We start from the raw sequence: 8,940 nt of genomic DNA on the forward strand, positions 1-8,940 counted from the left end.
ATGAGTGTCAAGACGTTTTTTTTTGCCTATGGTATACCCCAAGTCATAAGTCTTTTTTTGACTCCTGTGGGGCCTTCAGGAAGGTTTACATGTAACTTAGAAGAAAAACTTATGCCATGAATCCTAAGAGAATTGTCTGGTAAGCCTCTCCAGAAAAAGGTGATCTCTCATCCACACAAATAGCAACTAAAGTTTCGTAAGTAACCTGATCTTGAAGCATCCTTATAATCCAGGATCCTATGACTAGTCTATGATTAATATTTTTGTGACAGCAAAATAAACGGCCAGAGTATCTGCATTTAGTCATCAAGATCTAATTTGGAGTAGATAATGTACAGCAAAATACACGGTCAGAATATTTGTCTTTAGACATCTAGATCTAATTTAGAGTAGACAATGTTGAAATCCAAGCCACTCCAAAACTTTCCCGGCGTCAATGACCTTAGATGTCAGGATGCCTGAAAACTTTAAATCAATCAATCAATCAGTCAAAAACTTTTCAACTCAACAACAGCTGAACTCAAGATAACTGTCAAAGGGACTTGATAAATAATGATGAGGAGTTGATGAGAATAAGAAACTATGTGCTTGACCTGTGAAATTGTTGATATAAGATGAAGGCTTGGGAATGGCCTAAACTCATAAACTGCGAATGAAGATCTTAATGCCATATGACAAGACGAAATGATCAACTCAACTGCAGCCTGCAGGGGATTGCTGAAGAGCCACAAAAGTAAGTATCTCAACTCTTGCCTCAATGCCCCCCCCCCCCCCACCTGTGCATACTTAGCCTTTGACTCAAGAAACTAACCCATAAGGAAGTGGTACCACTCACTTGGTTCAGCCCATCCGTCGAGATGGTGTGACAGGTTGTGGTGCTTGGAGCCAGCAAGTGAGTGTTGAGGCGCCAAAGATGAATAGCGTTCTTGAGACATCCTAAGAGGATGTGGATGTCCTATTAACAAAGGAACCACACCTCCTGACACACCCTATCCCATAATCAAATGGTGAGAATGCTAAGGAAGATGGGGAAGAAAATCAAAGAAATCCCAGACGAAATACAAGTACATAACTAAAAGGACGAGAAAGTTATGGAAAAAGAGCAAGAAGAGCAACAAACAACATACCGAGAAGAGGATGAAGAAATTTCAGACGAACTACAAGTGTACAACAGAGGAAAATTAAGCATATACGTGAAAATAACGCAAGAAAAGAAGAGGGCATAAAAGGCGTTCTTGGTCTTGATAATAAGTCTGCTGTTTAATGTTATATCATCAGCACCGATGTATAACTGGTTGTCCAATAAGGCTCCACTACCTGACGTCATTCAGGATAACTTTGCACTGGTTTCATGGGGCTTTGAGACTCGACCTGCCATTGGCCAACCAATACTGCTATTACAAACCCAAGGTTGAAAACACAACATGAAAGCCGGTAGACAAAAGAGAGATCAATTCATCAGGAATTACTATAAATCACCAGATGACCAGTTTGCACTGTTTGGTGATTATGTATTTTTGGGACATCCCTTTTCTCCTAACAGCATACAACATTACTTATTTTACACACTTATGGCTTGGTGGCAGTGGCGTAGAGTTAGCAGAGTGGGGAGGCCACTAAGGTGGTACATTTTTTTGTGACCCCTCCAACCCACCCTTTAAGCCTTAGGTTTTTAGGATTATAGATACAGATCTACTAATTTTGTGAAAGTAGTGATGCTGACACATGGACATGTTTTTAACTTTACCTAGATTAAGTCCTTCTATGGTAACTGGTTGAAACCATTAGCTAATTGCCGTGGAATATGAAATAACATTTAACGTTATTCCATGCTACAAAGGCCTAAATGTGTATAAAAAAGAATAACGGATCTGCCCATACAATATGTTTCAAAGTTTAAAAATAAAAACTGAATTATAAAAGTTTGATTATATTGACCATGAGGTCTGAATTAAGTTAAAAATTATGATAAAAAATATACACATTATAAAGCAGAGATTAGTAACTTCAAATGCATAAAAATCAATAACTTTTGTTCTGAAAATACAGATGCAAAAAGTGATCAACAAATTCTTCCATGCTAATTTTTTAGCTCTTTTTGTGGTGATATCAAGGATCCCTAAAGAAGACACCATTGTGTGACCCATAGTATTCCATAAGTAACCTTTTTATGAGACTTAGTAAAAAAAAAAAAGGTCCTTTAGTAAGAAACTGATGTTGAAGAATCAAGGTTATGTTAGTTTCCATAAGTCAGGAAATGCTTTTTGGTATGGATGCATAAAAGTTATCTACAGTTATGCCTTCCTCTGACTTCTTGTTATTTAGTCTCTTTACTCGTCTATTCCAGTTTCCAGAAAGGGAAAATCTTCAAGGATTGTTTTGCCATGTGTTGACAACACTCATGTCCAGGAAGTTTGAGTTTCTAGTCTAGGACTAATCTCTCTCTCTCTCTCTCTCTCTCTCTCTCTCTCTCTCTCTCTCTCTCTCTCTCTCTATATATATATATATATATATATATATATATATATATATATATATATATATATATATATATATATATACACATATATAATCTCCTCCTACGCCTATTGACGTAAAGGGCATCGATTAGATTTCGCCAGTCGTCTCTATTTTGAGCTTTTAAATCAATACTTCTCCATTCATCATAATCTACTTCACGCTTTATAGTCCTCAGTCATGTAGGTCTGGGTCTCCCGAGTCCAAACTCTTATAGTGCCTTGTGGAGTGCAGTTGAAAGTTTGGTGAACTAATCTCTCTTGGGGAGTGCGAAGAGCATGCCCAAACCATCATATCTACCCCTCACCATGATCTCATCCACATATGGCAATCGAGTAATCTCTTTTATAGTTTAATTTATAATCCTGTCCTGCCATTTAACTCCCAATATCCTTCTGAGGGATTTGTTCTCAAATCTACAAAATCTGTTGGATATTGTTTCATTGCCATACCACGGCTCATGTTCATATAATTACACCGATCTCACTAAACTGATATATAACCTGATTTTTATATCTAGTTTTAAGCGATTTAATTTCCAAATTTTAATTAACCTAGCCATTGTCTGATTTCCCTTTTTTCAATCTTTCATTAAACTCAAATTCTAAAAATCCCGTATTAGAGATCATAGTGACTAAATATTCAATTGTTTCCACCTCATAAATGCTTTCTCCTTCCAATGATAGTTCCTCTTCCAATGCATATTTCGTCCTCATCATCTTTGTCTTCCTTCTATTTATCTTGCGCCCAAACTCATGTGACATTTCATGCATTCTAGTAAGCAAGCTTTGCAAGTCCTGTAGTTTCAGCTAATAGGGACAGCTTCATCAGCATACTCTAGGTCAGCTAATTTCCTGTTACCAATCCAGTCCATTCCTTCTCCACCATCCCAAACTGTTCTATGCATTACAAAATCCATGAGAAGGATAACCAACATAGGTGACAATACATTCCCTTGGAGTAATCGACTGTTCACTGACAATTCATTTGACAGGACTCCGTTAAAACTAACTTTGCACTTACTATGCTCATGAACAGACTTAATTAAACTTACATATTTAAGAGAAACTCCATGATAATGCAAGACTCTCCACAAAATTAGCCGGTGCTCACTATCAAAGGCTTTTTCAGTGTCCACAAATGCCATCTGAAGGGGATCTCTATATTCTACACATTGCTGTACCACATGACTTAAAATCAAAATTTGGTCGGTACAACTTCTACCTTTTCTAAATCCTGCTTGTTCATCTCTCAGCTTTTCATCAATGTTTCTCTTTAGTCTCTTTCGAATGAGCATATAATATATTTTCATGACAACTGACGTAGGTGTGATCCCTCTGTAATCATTGAAATCAGTTAGATCTCCTCTTTTTTACCATTTTCACCAACCCTCCTAGCCTTCATTCAACAGATTTTGCCTCTTCATGTCACATTCTACAAAATAATTTTACAAGTAGTCTGGGAGTCACTTCATTTTCAGCCAATATCATCTCACCAGTTATTCCATCGCATCCAAGGGCTTTCCATCTCTTGAGTTTTTTTTTTTTAATGATAAGCTTTGACTTCAAACACACTGAATTCATTCATGGGCACATCAAGGTCTTCCTCTGCTTCAGGTATATCAATCAAATTATTCCCCTCATACCTCTTATGTATGACCTCACTAAAGAGTTCCATCCTACGTAGCCTTTCTTCATCATCTTTTGTTATAACAGACCCGTCTCTCCTTTTGATGGGTATATGCTTCTTCTTTTCCCCAGTAAAGATTTCATTAATAATTCTATGAGCAATTCTTACACCATAGCCACTCCCTGAATTCATAGCTCTGTTAGCCTCATCTTCTTTCCTGTCTAAACAGTCTCTCCAGTCATTCCTGGCTTTTCTTTTGACCTCCTTATCAATATTTTAATACTTAGCATGCTCTACCTTGTAACTTTCATTATATATATATATATATATATATATATATATATATATATATATATATATATATATATATATATATATATATATATATATATATAAATATATATATACACACACATATATAAATATATTATTACCAGCATCATCATCATCACCCGTTACTAATCCATTGCAGAATGAAGGCCTCAGATATGTTATTCCATTCACATGTTTATGGTCTTTCCCAGTTTATACCGGCAAATTTTTTTGATTCGTTACCCCATTGTCTTCTCTTGCTTCTTTTGTAATCTCTAGGGGCCCATTCTGCTATTCTTAATGTCTATTTATTATCTTTCATTCTCATATGTCCTGCACATGTCCACTCCTTTTCCTTACAAGTTGTTAGAATATCCTCTACTTTTGTTTGCTCTCATATCCATCATTAATCTTTCCATAGCTCTTTGAGTTGTAACTAGCTTGTGCTCTAAGGATTTAGCAAGGTTCCAAGTTTCTGATGCATAAGTTCATACTGGTAGAACCATCTGATTAAATACTTCACTTATTAGAGAAAGAAGCATTTTAAATCATATAATCTCATTTTGTTTACCAAAAGCTCTGCATCCTATGCTTATCTTTTAAATTTCGGTCTTATGTCCCAGGAAAACATAGTGACACATAAATTAATCTTATCTTTATATGTAATAGGTTGGCAAGGGCACCAGCCATCCGTTGATATACTACCGCTAGAGAGTTATGGCGTCCTTTGGCTGGTCAGACAGAACTACATTAGATTTTTCTATCTGGTTATGGTTCTCTTTCCCTTTGCCTACATATACACAGAATAGTCTGGCATATTCTTTACCGATTCTCCTCTGTCCTCATACACCTGACAACATTGAGATTACAAAACAATTATTCTTCACCCAAGGAGTTAACTACTGCACTGTAATTGTTCTGTAGCTACATTCCTCTTGGTAAGGGTAGAATAGACTCTAACTATGGTAAGCAGCTCCTCTCGGAGAAGGCCTTTCCAAAATCAAACCATTGTACTCTAGTCTTGGGTAGTGCCATAGCCTTAGTACCATGGTCTTCCACTGTCTTGGGTTAGAGTTCTCTTGCTTGAGGGTATACGTGGACACAATATTCTATCTAATTTCTCTTCCTCTTGTTTTGTTAAAGTTTATAAAGTCTGTATAGGAATTATCTATTTTAATGTTACTGTTCTTAAAATATTTTCTTTTTCCTTGTTTTCTTTATTCACTGGGCTATTTTCACAGTTGGGGCCTCTAGGCGTATAACATCCTGCTTTTCCAAATAGGGTTGTAGCTTTGCAAGTAATAATAATAATAGAATACTTGATGATATATGTAGGAGACGTACAGTACTAGAAAATTCCAATTGAGAAGAAGGTAGACAAGGAGATCTGATCTCTCATAAATCATTCACAGCAAGCTTAGTTTTTAAATATCTAGATTGGGAAAATGTAGGAATTAACATTAATGGGTAATATCTTAACAAATTAAGATTTGCAGATGACAAGGTTCTGCTTAGTGAATCAAGGGAGGAAATGCAAAAAAAATGAAAGATTTGAATTGGGGAAGCAGGAATGCAGGACTGAAAATGAATATGAGTAAAACTAAGATAATGTTCAATGTATATTTATTTATATATATATATATATATATATATATATATATATATATATATACATATATATATATATATATATAGTATATAAATATGTATAGATATACATATATATAATATATACGTGTATATGTTTGTTGCATAAAATAAAAGAATTTCTGTCGTTGGCAAACAGCAAACCTATTGATTTGCACTAAATATCACCTGAGGGAAGTTTAAATAACTAGACGTTAGATATTCAGCAAGAAGTTGAGTGGATATGAAGCTAATTTTGGAATATTCAAAACTACTAGACTGAAATATCATGAGCCAATGGGGGGGGGGGGACCTTTTAATTGGTGAATTGATAGTCCCCATCGCCGCCCCCCATAATTATTGAGTCACATACACACACACACACACTCACACACATGTATATATATATATATATATATATATATATATATATATATATATATATATATATATATATAGATGCAACAGTTCCTCCTTTACTTAACCAGATAGCTCAGTCACTCACTGTCCAATGGAGAATGCAACCCTTTTGGCTGATGTGTTTGACAGCAAGCAGAGTAATGAGAAACTCGAGCTTCGTCATTCCTGTTTTCCTGAGGGTAAACTAACTGGTTTAGCTTTTCGATCTTGTGAGATTAAAGCTCTGTTGATGGACCTTGATGCTTATAGAGGTGTAGACCCAAATGGTATTTTTCCCTTTTCTTTTATAAAGACTGTAGATTTCTCAACTCCAAAGAAATCTCGTATTTTGCGCAAGTTAACAAGAAGAGGAGCTTTTAGCACTGGTTGGAGAATTGGTAATGTTACTCCACTATGTAAATGTGTTTGTGGTACCTCAAGTGCCACTGATTACCGTCCAATTTCCATCAATCCCATTTTATCTAAAGTTTTTGAATGCCTTCTGGCAAAACACCTTAATAGGCTTGCTGAAGGTAATCATCTGTTCTCTAGTTTGCAATTTGGTTTTCGTAAAGGCCTTGGAGCATGTGATGCCTTTCTTACAATCTCTAATGCTGTACAGATATCCCTTGATTGTGGTCAGGAAGTTCGTATGATTGGCCTTGATTTTAGGGCTGCCTTTGACCGTGTTAATCATGAGACCCTTGTTTTCAAACTCAAACAGTTGGGAGTGGGTGTATCGTTTCTTAGCATTATTATTGAATTTTTAAGTAAAAGATCCCAAAGAGTTGTTGTTAATTGGCACCATAGTGAGTATAGGAAAGTGATATCTGGTGTTCCAAAGGGTAGTGTTCTTGGTCCACTACTTTTCAAAATATATACACATGACATGTGGTTTGGCCTAGAAAACAAGCTTGTTGCATATGCAGATGATGTTACTCTCTTTGCATCAATTCCATCTTCTGAATGTAGATCTGGGGTTGCTGAATCCCTTAATACAGATCTAGCTAAAATTAGGGCACAGTGCAAAGTATGGGGTATGAAGTTGAATCCTAACAAAACTCAAAGTAGGATTGTAAGTAGGTCAAGGACAATGGCTCCTCAATATCCAGATCTCAGCATTGATAACGTTTCTTTAATTTTGTACGACTCTTTTATCATTTTAGGTGTGATTCTCGACAACAAATTTACTTTTGAGAAACATATTAGGTCTGTGTCTTCTTTAATTGCACAAAAAATTGGCTTATTGAGAAAGTCTTTTAAGATTTTCTGTGATCAATCTATTCTGAAGAAGTGTTTTAATTCTTTCATTCTACCATGTTTTGAATATTGTTCTCCTGTCTGGTCTTCTGCTGCTGATTCTCATCTTGATTTGTTGGACAGGAACTTACGGTCTTTTAAATTTCTTATTCCTGATCAAGTTATTAATCTTTGGTACCATCGTTCAATTAGTTCATTACGCATGTTGCATAAGACTTTTCATATTTTTTACCATCCTTTACATTCAGATCTTCCTGGACAGTTCCATCCTGTCCGTAATACTAGGTATGCAGTTAATTCTAATAGTCAGGCCTTCTCCATTATACGGCTCAATACTAAACAGTATTCTAGAAGTTTTATTCCAGCTGTAACTAAGTTGTGGAATGATCTTCCTAATCGGGTAGTTGAATCAGTAGAAATTCAAAAGTTCAAACTTGCAGCAAATGTTTTTATGTTGAACAGGCTGAAATAAGTCTTTTTATAGTTTACATATGACCTATCTGTTTTGATGTTGTTACTGATTTTAAAATATTTTATTGCTAATTTTTTCTCAAATCGGTTATTTATTTCCTTATTTCCTTTCCTCACTGGGCTATTTTTTCCCTGTTGGAGCCCTTGGGCTTATAGCATCTTGCCTTTCTAACTAGGGTTGTAGCTTGGCTAGTAAGAATAATAATATATACCCATAATTAAAGAGGTAGCGTACCTTTCACCTTTATAAAACACATCTCACACGGTACCGTGCAACTTTGTGTTTGGATCAATAACCTCTATTATGATGCAAGAACTTCCATCAAAAGTACAATTACTTCAAAACCGATTACTCAAGTATTTTTACACAAGGTATTCCAATTACCATTAACATATACTTCGCTCATTAATTATGAAATAAGAGCTAAGTACGAATTGGTTACTATAGACTAAATGTCATGTGCCCCCTGTGAGGTTTGAACTCACGACCCCTGGTTTACGAGACCAGTGCTCTACCACTGAGCTAAGGAGGCGTCGTTAATATTCTCACTTGCCTTTTTTGTTCTTAATGATATTTCTGATTTATCAGTTACTCGGATCACTGAAGTTATCGTGTTGTGCTGGGTGTCATTAATTGCATGAGACGGCGGCAGCAAAACACCATGTATTCTCTTCAAGCTGAAGCACTCACACTACATTAGACTCACTCACAATGAAAGGAGATCA

General features: G+C 35.8%; 1 non-coding gene across 1 annotated transcript; it reads right to left on the bottom strand.

Annotated features, from left to right (window-relative positions):
* Window positions 1-8,675: 8,675 nt before the first annotated feature.
* On the bottom strand, window positions 8,676-8,747 carry TRNAT-CGU (transfer RNA threonine (anticodon CGU)). Its single transcript has one exon. It is a non-coding gene; the product is annotated as a tRNA-Thr (tRNA).
* Between the last annotated feature and the right edge of the window lie 193 nt (window positions 8,748-8,940).

The sequence above is a fragment of the Palaemon carinicauda genome, chromosome 2 (genome assembly GCF_036898095.1).
Source record: "Palaemon carinicauda isolate YSFRI2023 chromosome 2, ASM3689809v2, whole genome shotgun sequence".
In the NCBI taxonomy this organism is placed as follows: Eukaryota; Metazoa; Arthropoda; class Malacostraca; order Decapoda; family Palaemonidae; genus Palaemon; species Palaemon carinicauda.